We start from the raw sequence: 14770 nt of genomic DNA, 5'->3' as shown, positions 1-14770 counted from the left end.
TTTTGTGATGATGTTTTTGGTCTTTAAAAGGGGCTTTAAAACAAAGCCATGGTTACTCTTTTGTATGATAAGCCAAAATGTTATGTAGATTTTGTTTGCACGTTTATTTTTAGCCAGTCACTAGGTCTTGTGTGTATAATGTACTTATGTATGTATGTATGTTGCTGGACCTTGCTCTATATCTGTGTTGTATTTCGGGAATGTATGCTTAAGTATTAACTCGATAATGCCTTCTAATGGTAGTGCTAATTACAGTAGAGTTGTTTAGCAAATTAAGTGAGATGGTGCACTCTCCTTGAGCACCCAATGAACTTTTACACACACACACACACACACACACACACACACACACACACACACACACACACACACACACACACACACACACACACACACGTTAATTTTGGTATGTTTCTCTCGCCCAATCACTTTGCTGAAACTAAAACATGCCTTACCTCAGAGCAGTCAATTACCAAAGCTACCCAAGATCATCAATCATGGGGGATGCTTGAAGTTTAGGGGAGGAGCGATGGTCAAACTATCGATTGCTGCACTTTTGTCCTCCCCACTCCACCCCCACCCTTTTTTTCTCATTCACGGTCCCCTGCACATAAAATCTAAAACAGACTATCCCGTTAATAGTGGGATTTATCAATGATTATGTATGTACCCAGTTGTGAATGTGGCCTCATACATAGATGGCTTTTAAACATACACCGCAAAAAAATGTATATGAGTCAGTTAGGGATTGTTTCTTATTGTTATTTTAAGATTTGTGGAAACTAACTAACTAACTAACTAACTGAATGAATAAAAAAAATCCAAAGGGTAATTATAGAAATTTGGCTAGATTTTAATGGGCATAGAGAATGAGCTCCAGAGGTCAATAAACCCCTCGAAAATGATGAATGATTGAGTACCTGTGATGATGATAGTGATTACCAGAGCAATTAAACAGTTTGATTAAATGAGCCATCATAACAATGATGTCTGCGGGAAATCAGCCCTCACATATAAAGAAAGATAGTGTGGAGGGCTGACAAACGCCAGTGGGCATTCCTACGAGTTCTGATAGTGGTGAGCCCTGCAGAGCAGACTGTATTTACAAATATCAGAGCAATATGGAGAAAAGTCACTCATACACTTTTAGCCAGACTTGCACCTTGCTTTAAAAGCGTCAGAAGGCGAAGAGCAGACCGGTTATTTTTCCCCTAGAGGATCTCTTCCAAGATTAAAGATAGCTCTAAGTGCAACCGATATTCTGTGACTTGACTTTCACGGGACTATAAAGAAAGGTGAGTAAAAAGTCCTTAGTATGTAGATGTCTTTCAAGCAGTGGTTAAGTCGATTCATTTCGCAAGGAAAAAGCCGGTTTTGTTGTGCAGTATTTTATACTCTGTCGTATAAATCGGTAACGCAATTCAAGATATTCATGGTAATGAATACTTGGCTAATCCTTTGGGTGCACGGAGACCTACAGAGCAGTAGGTTATGCAAATCCTTTCCTAGTTTTACAGCTGTACTTTTCTAACAGTTTTTTTTTAGAGATCTAGTCATTGACGAATAGTATTTGCTTTTTCGCCCCCCTAGAAAGATGCCAAATTCCTAAACTTCATCGGAATCATTTGAGTATGGTACTTCCAATATACCCAAGCTTCTAGGATATATTTTAAATATGTGCAGCTTCTCCACTTGTTTTCTAACAGAGGCAGAAAGAATACAGCTGTATGTCTAATTTCAAATAGCTTCAATATGATACAAGAAAGGGTCTTTCATTGTAATGTAGACAGCTGTATAAAAGTAATCTAGTTCCCCCGAAGACTTCATGCATTTGTTCAGATCCCAGGCTGGGTGTATTGTGATGAAAGTTTATCCGTTTCCTTGTAAAAAGGAAGTTTCTACACCACTTGATTTACAAATAAGAGTGCTTCATTAATTATAGCATTATTTTATACTTCATTTTTTCACATGCCTGATTTTCATAATATTCAATGTAGATTTCAATTCTCCAGAGTAAAGGATTGCTAAAGAGCAACATAAATATAGCTAAAAATGTGTGCAGTACCAAACGCTGCTCTTTTCACAATTTTTATTTTAAACTAAATCCCTTGAGCCGGCTAGCCCTGCCGTGCGCATGCCACCTAGAAGCAAGACCAACTTTTAAAAATGATTTTAAGCTAATAGAAAGTAAAATTTCATATGGCCAGTTAAAGGCTTTTCATGCTCCCCGTTGTGTCATTTTCTATGCACAGGGCAGAAGAAAGATAGAACCTTTCCCCACTATCCCAGTGGATTAAAGCATACAATATATGAGAACATAGTTTAAAGCGCTACAGTTTAGCCAGTAGAGGATCTAAATTCAGTGTCCCAAAATGAAGCCTTGGACATATTCAGGATTAGGTAGGAATGTAAGAAACAGCAGCACCAGAACTCTTAGCTCTTGTTAGTAGTGGTAGGTTTTTTCTCCCCCGCTCCCATGATGGGATACTCTTTTAAAAAACAGTAATTCAGGAGATTAAATTGGCTGATTTCCAGTTTCGCGTGTACACACTTACAACAAAGGCTGATCCCCTGTGAAAAGTGTGAGAGAGGCGCATCTTTTTTTCCTCCCTTCAGATTAGACCAAAGTCCAAAGAGAAATTAGGTGTCCGGTATGGCAGTGCATCTCCGTCAACAGCCAGCTCCTTTTGCCGAGGCTGGAAATGGTTTTAACAGGCGGTAAAATTTCATCTTGTGGTGTCAAATTGGGGTCAGTGCGGGGTTAGAGCTCTCAGTGTCCGAGAAGGAGCTGTCCAGCTGCGTGGGGATTCATTAAGGGCAAAAGATCCGTTTCAAGAAAAACAATGCAAAGACAATCAGAGGGCTAAAGATCCTCTTCAAATCGCATTTTACAAGTGCACCAGAACAAATATGGACGCTGAAACCCATTCCTTTCAAACTCCCAAATCGGCTTCTTGGCTGTTGGAGGGAGGGAGAGAGAAAATCCGCTAAAACTTAAGAGTCTGTTTTCAATCAGCCTTTCCGAAGTGTGGCATCTTAGCCTTTTGCTGGCTTTGAGATCTGCTTCTATTTCTGAGAGCCCCTGCAAAAACCGGAGTTGCACAACAGGTAATATTTTAGCTGTAAGAAGTATATTCCATTGTTTATGTTAAACCATTGCTTTTATGCACAGTGCCATATTTTATTGCAAATAGAAAGTTTGGGGAAACAGGCTGTGCTTACACGAAATCACTATTTACTGTTCGGAAATCCTCTACTTCCTATAGACAGTCATTTGGTTCAATAGATATTTTGGGTAGTTTACTTTGGGGTCCCTAACAGTTTGGAAAGTACATATTGTTAATCTGTTTTATTAAATTTGCGTGGTTTAAATCCTTTTAGCCTTCCTACCTCTGTTAGCATAATTGACGCCTGGCTGAAGGGACAAATTATTTGAACCTTAATCTTGTTTGTAACTTTATTCAACGTTACTTTGTTTGCTGAAGTGTTTTTTGGATCATGCAAATTGTATCCAGAAATGTAACCTATCCTCCACATTTGCAGACAAACTATCATGGAAAGGCGAGGGATATTGCAGAATAATATGAATTATTTTGAATATTTTAATTTGTATTTTTTATTGGAATATTGCTGAATGAAATGCATCGTATTTAATGACGAAAGAGAAAATTCTGTTTCAATGGTCTGTAGGGTTCTAATATAACCATAACCGTGTATCAAAATCCACAGGAAGTTTTCTTTTCAGTATACTGTCCAGAAGACCAAGTGTAATATGTTACTCTTCCATTCTTATTTTTGTTATAAGGAATATTCCATATTTTAATCTCCCACATACAAGAACTGCACTTTGCTGATTTCCTTTACTGTCCCATACGAAGAATAGGTTTCATATTAGAACTTGATCCGTTTTTACTCATCTCAATCTAATTCTTATCATTTGTTTTTTCCCCCACTTCTCTCCTAAATTATTCACTAAATATGTGGATTCAGGCAGCTGCATCATTTTCTAGGTCTGGTCTAGAATGACCTTTAAAATTAAGTATAGTTTCGTCAGCTCGCTGTGTTCGTTTAGTTCTTCTCTCTCTCTCTCTCCTCCCCCCCTTTTCCAATAATGTGCTTTGCTTTCCCCCGCTTTTCAGCAATCTATTACTTTTCGAAAATCTTTGCACTCCAGAAAGTCAATGGTAGCCCATCACGGTGAACTTTTCTTGACCTCCACTGCAGTATGATTGGGATCTTTGGAAGTTGGATTAGGAGGAGGTTCATTTAGTTACCTGTTAACATCCTCCCCCCACCTCTTGTTTCTCTTTCTCTTTAAAAAAAAAAAAAACACGAACCCAGAGAGATCTAGGTTCTCTATTCACTTGCAAGTCCCTATTATTCTCTCAATAAACTCCAGAGATTTAAAACGACACTTGTGGGGTGGCTTCCCCCTCCCTTATTTCTCTCTCTCTCTCTCTCTCTCTCTCTCTCCTGTTTATTCTGTTAAAGATCTCACAGAAGAGAAGAAGCGATTCAATAAACAGCCCTCTAGCGCTATCTGGCGGGACTCCAACACTTTCAGCAATGCGCTTTTTCCTTTCAGCCCCCAAATATTTCTTTTTTCTTTTTCTTTTCTTTTCTTTTTTTTTGCTTTGAACAGTTAAATGAGACCAGAGCTTAGCACTGAAAAGCCTTTCTCACAAGGTGATGGTAAAAGTGGATTCCAAATCCGGGAGCCCATTCACTCGGAGAAACATAGGAGGTGGAAATCTTTACGTTACCCCCCTTTCTGCCCCCCCCCCCCCCCCGCTCTAACTTCCTTCTAGGATAATTTTATCGTCTTTAAATCGGAACCCACTGAAGCGGCTTGTGTGTGTTAAGAGAGGCATTAAAATAAACCCCAGACCAACCTGAATAGGCACCCCCAGAATTGTATATAGCTATGCACTGAATCTGAAGTGCTAATGTAAAAGGACAGCGCGTCTTTCATATTTTGTAGGCTGTACGAAACGTATACGTGAAAATCACAACTATTTGGCATAAACAGACAACCTGTATATTTACATCGAAAGCAGAAAGGGAAAAATACCTGTCAATATTTCGTAATAACGCAGTGGGGTCGGTGCAGAACTGGCAATTTGCTTGGTATTTATTGGACGAATCCTTGGACATAAAACAAATCTTTCCAACCTGGCATCGTAACAAAAGGAAAATTAGGGATTAAAAAAGAAAGATGGATAACAAAACCAGTTTATTATAGCAGCCACAGAGCCCACCAGCTACACTTGCAGCTTCCTTCTCTCGCTCAAAATAGTCACTCTTATTCTCCGCTGTCTACAACACTCGAAAAGGAGGTTCGTTTTATACTGGAGTTAGGTTTGGGGGTATGCAGAGAGCAACGTCCAGACCCTCTTTGAAATGACTGGGACACACACACACACACACACACACACACACTATATCGAAGAGCACACACAATCTATCGAAGTACCCATTTCCCTCTTTGAAAGATCTTCCCAGTCCATTGTCTGAAGTGGGACACAGATCTTAACTTAAAAAAAAATGCATAGAGCTTGGTCTGTTCATGCATAAAAGAAATGGCTGGCAAAACAATATAACGTGTTTCCTGGAAATATAGTTTTGAGGCTGGCATGAACAGCGCCCGCGGTGTTTTACCAAAAGATGGAGAGTTTTCTTTCTAAAACAATCGGATCTCCTTTGTACCTCTTTCTGTTTGATCCCACAAAGAGAATGCAATATACTTTTTTGTGTTTGTGCTCCATACAAGCAATGCAAGGGACGTACAACAGAACATACGGCCAGTTAGTCCCCATAATGCTTAGTTTGGCCGTAATTAATTGAAAACAGTTATTAGGTCGTCATTGGCAATAGCGTAAATAATTGCAGCCGATTTTTACTTAAAATTGACCGGTCACAGAGTGATAGATCGATTCAAGGTATAAAAATGATGTATCAAAACATCGATGTCGATTATTTGAAATATTGTAGTCGAATCTTTTTATTGCTTCATCGGTTAAGTGTCTGAAAGTGCTGTGTTCCAACATACATTTATGTTGTCAATACTGTCAAAACTGTCAGTTTTATTACAGTGGATTTGTATTACATTTCGGATTTGCTCATTTACATAAAATACCCCCCCCCCCCCCGAGCCCCTCTCTCCTTTTCCTATTTCTGGAAAATCTATGTCAGTTCAATCAAAGGATTCAGGGGCTCTGCTGCAGCAAAAAGTACAGACCCTGCTCCATTAAAATCCCTTTTCTGCCCTGCTTTACGAGTCTTGGGCTATTTCTCACTTGCATAGGGGTGGATTGTCCCTCACCTCCAATTTCCCCCAATAGCATTTAAACACTTTGTTACAATCACACTTCAATTAAATCCTTTAGGAAACTGATAAGCTCTACATGAATGGACCGAGATGCAGCTAAATGAGCCAGATCACACTTGTGAAGACTGAAAAGCAGAGGCGAAACAGGAACTGAACGTACACGTTTCGATGGTAGTTGCAACAAGGAAGCAAAAGAAGCCATAAATATAGGTGCGCCGTGTGTTTCCCCTCTCAGCAGCTTTGGAAGTGGAATGAAAAACGCGAGTTAGGCGCAGTATTGACAGTTTTAATTCGCCCCCACTTTGACAAGGCATCTCAAAACCGGTCATTTGCTTTAAAAGCAAAAGCTTTTTGTTAAGGGGCAGTCAGCTGATTTAGGTACTTCTCTCCAATTTTCATGGAGAGCCTAGTAAAAGGAATAAAATAAATCTACTTAAATACTAAACTCTATAGAGTCTATAAATAGTCAAATTAGTCGAGTAACTTTATTCTGGAGAAACTGCTCGTGAAAGGTGTTGCTGAGATGACTTGAATTTTCTTTTGGGGAGCTGTGTGTTCAAAGAGCGTATGAAGAGGTGGCTGAGCGCATGTGGAATAGGGAAGATCTCTTTGCTAACTGCAGAGCTTCTAGCAGGTACTTATACTGACCGACCAGCCCTCTTAACACCTTCTATTTACATGCTTGTTTTAGCCGTAAGATTTTCGAAATGTAAACTGTGATTCATGTTCTAAATGTCGTGTGTGTGTGTGTGATCACTTCTGAAGTAAATGGAGAAGTAAGCTGTGCAAAGAGGGAAAATCGCCCCTGGGGTGCTTTGTTTACTTTGGCTCGTAAAATCCTGCTAGGAGATGGTTTCCGCACTGTGTGGCAAGTGTTTCTTCAAGAAATTCATCAGCCCTTCTGCAATTACTCCGAGGTCTGGGGGAAGAGAGCTGCCATCACTTTCTCACATCTCAAGGTGTCGCACAGAGGAGAGAAAGGGGAAAAAAAAGCTGAAACATTTAATTATAATTGAAAATAACAATGAAGACCCTCCCAAGATTGTACCTAGAAAAACTTCCAGGGAATGTTTGAGAGCGCTGTATGTCGTCTTTCTTTTGGGGGAAGGGGGAACAACACCCCAGCCCGTGTAATAATTAGCCTGAACAATAAACATAATTAGACTAAAAATCCGTTAGAATTTCTGCGCTTTTTAATTACGTTTTATTTTGCAGTAAGCCGTAAAATTATGAATGCCCCTCAATTAAACACAATCCATTCGGAAAGCATTTACCAACAATTATTCTTTAATCAGTTGGACCGGTAGCCCCAAATGATGCTGTTAAACATCAAAGGGACGCCTCAGACGTTACCTTTTAGTCCTAAGTAAGAGGATTAATTTCTATAATTAGAGGGCATAAATATGTGCATAAATGCATCTAATTTTTGATACACGCTCTTATCCTATCTGGGAGACAAGAGCGTCTCTAACAGGGCAAACGCAAGCAACCTGGATTCCCCAGGGGCTAAAAGTTGATGTACCCCCGGAGAGGGTGTATGTGTGCGCGCTCCTACGCCCCTATAAACGTGATGGGAACTGAGAGTGGGCTCGATCCTGTGCACTGCTAATACCTCTTCAGACGGGCTGCAGACTCTCAGCTCCTATCATTGCCATCAATGGGCACTGAGGCCGCAGGATCGGGCCCAGTAAATCCAAAGTAATTCAGCACGATTGTAGGAGCACGGGATATTTAAAAAAAAAAAAAAAAAGCAACCACCACCACTGGGGTCTACCTCATGTTTTGATTCCCAAGGGGACAGTTTACTGCTCCCAACTGAAGCTCAAGACTGAGTTTAATACTACTAATAAAATTAGCATGACCTTGATTACACCCTGTATGAATATCTCATTTACCTAACGACTTTATGTCACGTACGCAGAAGGTCAATTTCCTTTTAACCTTTCCCATTGCTGCAGTAAGCATTCTCTTATAATCAATGGCTGTTTGAATAATCAATTCACATTTTATGATCCCTGACAAACTCAATATACGTGCGCCTTGTTTCAGCACTGCAGCCTTGACTTCGCTGGGCCGTTTACACGCGGGGGAGAATTTGCGCTGGGGTCGCCCTTGCAAATACCGGGGCGGTACTTTCATCCGCTGAAGAGCCCAGAAACCGCGGAAAAGTTATTAATCAGAGCAGTCTCTCCAGCCGCGTAACGCACTCCGAGCCCGGAGAGCGCTATCTTGACCATGAGCAAACCGCTGGCTTCTCTGCTGGGTTTCACGTCGAAGTTTGGCCCGCTCCTCCTATTGCTGTTTTGGAACAAAACTTGGTCGAGAGCTTTTCCTTGTGGTCATCAGCGTTATTATTTTTCAAAATAACCGTAAAGTGGAATCCTGCCGCTCCTTGACTGCAGCCAGCCTGGGGACTGGTTGGTGGATAGTGCTATTTCACACTTTTTTCATACTATTCAAGCCAAAATGTGTTGGTCCCCCCTCCACCCCTTCCTTGAAATGTACATAACCAAATCACCTGGGCCAGATTTCCCTTCCTCTACGTGCCAGGATAATAACGGATTACAATGAAGAGTACTCCCACCTTCCGGAAGCTAAAGGTAGTTTCTTGTCTGATTGCCCCACCTCCTTAATGATGTCTGAGGGAAGCATGGTGTCTTCTTCAGATTCTTTGTGCACATGTAAAACACTGAATTAAACTTTGCATTAGATTAAATATGCCACTGACATTAACTACATTCTCATCACCACCAACTTCTTCAGTTTTATTTGACTCTCCTACTTCGTCCAAACAAACCAGGTGTCGAGCAACTTACCTCATACATCGCAAATGGTATGGGAAGAAAATGTATCTTAACCACATTCATTATGAATAAAAACAACAAAAGCTATGAAGTGGGGGGGGGGGAGGAGCTGAACTTTGCAAATGTTCTTCTGTAAGTAGCTCACATTTTGAGGTGATCTATTGGTGCCAGTCAGGAAGTGAGTTAGTGTAACCCTGTTCCCTCCACTGGATAATTAACCCTGATTCATAGCCTTTTCTACCCAGGAACGTATGTTTCCTTTCCCTCTGCAGAGTCCACGTTACCTACTGTTCATTGGTATGTTGTTATTCCCTGAAAGTAATTGCACTTGATATTCTCCTGGGCAGACTCATTAGCCAAAGGCAGGGTGGCGTTTCCATTTTTAGAAAGTCTTCTAACAACTCAGTAGAAACATGTGCTCTAGAAATTTAGTACAAATGGAAGCAGATTCTCAGCGCCGGAAACAATCGTTAGGTGCTGCATCTCCCCCCAAGTGGATGGAGGTCAAAAGGGAAGCATTTTTTGTCCCACTCAACCAGGACATATTTCTGAGTCCCATCCCTCACTGTGCATGATTAAAACTGCAACAGAAGACAATTTAGGCATAATGAAGACATTCAAGTATTTTTGAACCTTTGTCCAATAGTCTCCAGAAGAAAAGGGCCTATATATCTAGATACAGATGAGGCAGTTGAGAAGGCAGCTTCCAAATTCATTACCCTGCTCTCCTTTACATCATTTTAAGATTTATTATATGCATCCTGAAAACACTCAACTGTCCACCCACCCTTCCAGACTTACATGTAACTTCTTTCTTACACATGTTTGGTATCACCTATCTGCCTGCTTCCATCACTCCTGCTAAATAACTTACACCACAGGTTCTTAGAAAAACTCAGGGAAAATAAAACAATTTCACCTAATTTTGTGAAGGGAAAAATCTGCTTGATTGTTTTTGTTTGCTTATTTTAATTTTTTTTTCTGGTGTTCTTCATTTTAAAAAAAACTTATTCTTTTGGATCTTGGCAGGTTAAGCGGGAAGGTTCAAAATAACACTGCCGTGGAAGGGCTAATGCAGCTACCAAAAGCCCCTCACAAGGTGGATGAAGAGGAACTAGAAGAAACAACAAATAGGCTCATCAAATCTCAGGCTATCACTACATCCATGACCAATTTCAGGGTACCTAAGAAAGTCTAGAGAGCTGTATTCATTATGAATTGTGCTGGCAATTGTATGTTTTTAAATAAAAAAATAATGACGGTATCAAAGGACATGGGTATAGAATGAAGTGACTTTACTCTTCAAAGCAAACAATGAAGTTTCATGACTAGGCAGCTCACTATATTCAGAGACTTTAATTACTCAGAGCTCTTTCCCTCACAGATAGCTGATAAGACTCAAAGGACACAACCCATCTCTGGTGTACTCCACTGACTTCAATAGCGTTCCACCAGGGATGGATTGGCCTAAGTGTTTCTGGCAGGATTATGCTAATATAATAATATTTATAATAATCTGCATGCAGAAAGCCAGGGAACCAGAGATTTGACCTCTGCTAATCATGTAGATCTGCACACTCCAAAAGATCTGAAAATCATCTTGTAGGTCTCATCTGCTAGAGGAGAAGATGCTTTTGAAGGGAATTGGCCTTCCAGCTGTGCTTCCCTTCAGGCAATCCCCTCCATATGGTGTTACCCTTCAATATTTTGGGGTCCAAACCTATAGACAAAACTCCCATTGATTTAAAAGAGATTTTTGCCTGATTGAGGAATACAGGACAGGGCTGTCTACCTGATTCTGCAAGAGCTGAGCACCTCATGAAAAGTGCTGAGTATGCCTAATTCCCATTGACTTTAATAGGAATTATGGACCTTCAACACATAGTAGTAAGCTCCTGGCACTTCACAGGATCAGGTCCTTAATTAATATTTTAGCTATTGTCAGTCATCATTTTTGTATGACATGTTTTCAACACCATCTCTGGTATTATGAAGTGCATGATACATGCTGCAGTTTAAAATGTTTTCCACATCTGCAGAAATAAACAGGCTTGTTAAGTGATGAAACAAGATTAAACAACACTATACTAATAAATTTCTTATAAAGCAAGTATACACAAATTTATAAACCTCCTAGTATTACGTCATTTGCAATTATAACCCATCACTAATAGGTCTATTGATTAGTGGCATAAAAAGCTCTAGTAGCAGCAGTTCTTAGGAGTAGAGAAATATCACAATAAAAAAAAAGCATAAGAAGTGTTTGTCCTGTACTCTTACCTTGAGGCCGTATTACAATCACAATAAGACATATCCAGGCATGTGTCACACTGGATAAAACTATTTCTTGGGTGTCTGAGGGCACTTGGCTTTACCTTGTACTTCATAAGAGCTGAGCCATGTCACTTAGCTGCATGATCCCGGCTCTAGTGGAAAAAATCACTAAGCTACATATTCATAGTTATTTTACATTAAATACTCAAAATATATCATTTACATCATTCACACACAATGTTATAATAAATATTTTTTCAGAAGTTTTTCTCTTGGTGGAAGAGCTGATCAAATTATTTTGAATACATACTAGCTGGTCAATATAGTGCTATTTTCTGTTCTCAAATGCATTATTATTGATATGTGTTATGATAGCACCTAGAAACCTCAAACAAGGATTAGGGCCCCATAATCAATCCTTATTTCTATGAAAATATTCATTACTTGCAAGTATTTAGCAAGAATGTTTACGCAAACAAATTTCAGTCTATGGGCCCTTTCTAAAATGTTCGTTTAGACTTTTTGCAATTCATCATTCTTGATGCATGACTGATTACCTCAGTCACATGGTATTAGTTCTGCTCTCCAACTGGCTGGATGACGTTTTTTAAACAGGAGGTTAACAGCAAAAAGCAATAACAAATATTCACACCTGATTCTGCTTCCATTTAAGTCCATACAAGCACAAAGGACACTCAATCGCACCCAATTGTGAGATGAACATCTGTTTGTATGAATGTTCGCATATAGTGAGTAAAAAGGGATACAAACATGACAAACTAAACTGCCATTTGGAATCTGAACACCTGTTTTCAAATATAGTTTTGCAGTATGAAATCAGCTCTATTTTTTGTGAAGACAGTATAATTACAATTCTACAACATTATTATTAAGAACCAAAAGTCATGAGTAGAATTATCCTAATTTCCTTCCCCTACATAGATTTAACTCCAAATTATTCTGTGTTACAAATGGGTCTTATTTTTGGAGCAAGAAGAATATTGTTTGTCCCAGAGGCAGATGCTCCTTGATCTGTTGTTTTCAGATTTCAGCCATTGATAAGGCATTGGCTGCAGCCTATAAGTTCAGGATAACAGTTTGATCTGAGAATAAATATCTAAAGGAGTTTTTAGTGTTTGAGGGAGCCATTCAATTTCTTACCTAGCCCGACATAAATGGAAAAATATATATATAAAGGGTTTGGTCCTGCATTTCTTGTGCATTAAAAATTCCTATTGACTTTACTGGGAGTTATGAATGTGGAAAAGTTGGGTCCTTATTTTCATGGAAACTACTATATTTCTATGCTATATTGTTATTTTTACAGTTGTAAAACTCTGTTTTACGTCTACTACCATTATACAAAAAGAGGAAGAAATGAAATATTTATTGTACCCAAGAGCAAAATATTGTATTATCAGTAAGTACCACTGGTTCCAAATCATGGATTTCCAATTCAAATGCAGATCTGACCTGCTGTAAAGTTTGAAGGTGTTAGGATAAAGGGTTTTAATTCAGGCCTTTCTCCTTTACTAAAGTAATAAATAGAAATTGCTGTTGTTTCAAAGAAACACGTTTGCAAAAAATACAGATGAGTTTGAACGTGAAGTCAGCAGGGGGGAAAACACAGGAAAAATAATTGGGTCTGAGTCTCTTCTCTGGTGTAAGCTAGGAGTAACTGTACTGAAGTTACTGGTCTTTCACGGGTGTAAAGCTGGTGTGAGGGGAGAATCAGGCCACTTGTGTTTAAATAGATAGAATTACTTTGAGTACTTTTAAGAAAACAATCTGCAAATAAATACAAAACAAAACATATTACCTTTTTTTGCATGCATGCTTATTTGTAAGTGCAAATTAGATTTGAATATTCATGAGTCACAAATCATTGACAGTTTGAAATAATGCAAAATGAGGTTAAGGCAAGGGACATCAAAGAAATGCATCGCTAAATCAATAGCAATTTGATTGCGCATATACTTGTAAATTGCTGTTACAGTTTTTGACATAGGAGAAAAAAATGCTGTGCATATGGCGACAGGGGACACATAAATACTCTTTTTGTATGTGTTTATATTTTTGCAGTTCAGCATGTACTTGGATAACTACTGTGTATAAAGTGACCAGACATAACTTTTTTATTTTTTCAAGACAGTTACAGTTTCTTTTGCTTATCCCATCTCTTGTATTGTTTTGCTTAGTATGCTAAAAATTCAATTTTCAATATACCTGAACAGCAATGTTGTAAAATAAAGCTATTACTTACTGCAGATGGCTTCAGAAGAAGGTTCATCTGCTAATCAAAGTACTATCATAAAATCATGTTCAGTGGAGATTATCCACTTGTTTCAGGGAATTTTGTTCTATGAGGTGGGAGTGAGTTGCAAGTCTCAGGGCAAATTGCTAGAGTACAGGGCTTTAAAATAATGACAGATTGAAAGATGGCCAACATAACCATTTAAATCAGAGCTTTTTCATTTTGCCCTTCTGTAAGCATCAATAAAGTATTGGATCTCTGTCTCACTTGTGAGCTTTGTGGCTATTTAAAATGGAATAGTTTAAAATGTTGATGAGTATATAGAGCCAAAAGGTAAAAGTGCTGAATATAAAGCACTCATTTAAAAATTACTCCAATGTATTTGTTTCTCCTAAATGTTCCTACTTTGATTACTAAACACAAACTGTAAGCTATTAGCCAGCACTCTTTCTTCAGTGTCCTCCGTGGTTTCCCTGTTCTCCAAGATAACTGATGAAGGGATATGTACTGGGTCAAGTGAAGTTATACATACATAGTAGCACTGATGTCAAAACCAAGCAATAACACCAATTTGGAAGTGGTACAGGGGACTTTGGTCCTTTAAGAAAGAGAAGCACATGACTTCTTGCAGTGCTGTGTTTAAAAGCCTCCACTCACAGGAATGAAGCTTGCAATTAACTTATGTCAAAACACTGCAGAAGGGGAAACCCAGATGTCGAATAACTTTGGAAAAGGATAACCTCACATCCTCCCCAATCCCCAAGATGAGCTTGTCAGAAAATATGTCTCTCATGCTATCAAGATACCACAAAATATCTGTATATTCCATGTTTAAATTCAAAATCAGCTGTGCAAGAAACACCCTTTATTTGTGAATTCTGCAGTGTGAATAAACAATACATTAAAAAAGATCCTTTTAAAAAAAAAAAAGGCCAGTTTGACTTTTCTTCTCATTTTCGGAGTTTCTTGTGAAAGAAATGAATCCCTCTTCAGGGTGAGTGAATGGGGAGAACATTAGCTAGTGGTTACAGCAGAGGACTGGAAATCAGCAGTATTAGATTCTACTTCTGGCTTTGCCACTAACTTGCTGGCTGTCCTAGAGCAAGTCAT

The 14770-nt window shown here is 39.0% G+C and overlaps 1 protein-coding gene and 1 long non-coding RNA gene across 4 annotated transcripts in view; one reads left to right on the top strand and one right to left on the bottom strand.

The window, feature by feature from the left end:
* MEIS2 (Meis homeobox 2) overlaps positions 1 to 2637 on the bottom strand; it is a 184389-nt gene extending 181752 nt beyond the window's left edge. Inside the window, exon 1 of the mRNA XM_050953912.1 lies at positions 2556 to 2637. The gene's annotated coding sequence lies outside the window, so the exon portion shown is untranslated. The remainder of the gene's footprint in view (positions 1 to 2555) is intronic.
* On the top strand, positions 611 to 13923 carry LOC127051563 (uncharacterized). Of its 3 annotated transcripts, none has more exons than XR_007774515.1 (3): positions 611 to 1295; positions 8378 to 8928; positions 10162 to 13923. It is a non-coding gene; the product is annotated as an uncharacterized LOC127051563 (long non-coding RNA). The 3 variants fall into 3 exon arrangements; XR_007774516.1 differs by lacking the exon at positions 611 to 1295 and adding an exon at positions 3036 to 3108; XR_007774514.1 differs by lacking the exon at positions 611 to 1295 and having other exon boundaries at positions 8059 to 8928.
* Positions 13924 to 14770: the final 847 nt, after the last annotated feature.

The sequence above is a fragment of the Gopherus flavomarginatus genome, chromosome 5 (genome assembly GCF_025201925.1).
Source record: "Gopherus flavomarginatus isolate rGopFla2 chromosome 5, rGopFla2.mat.asm, whole genome shotgun sequence".
Classification (NCBI taxonomy): domain Eukaryota; kingdom Metazoa; phylum Chordata; order Testudines; family Testudinidae; genus Gopherus; species Gopherus flavomarginatus.
Note: the sequence above shows the minus strand (reverse complement) of the source record. Positions and strands in the feature narration are given on the sequence as shown.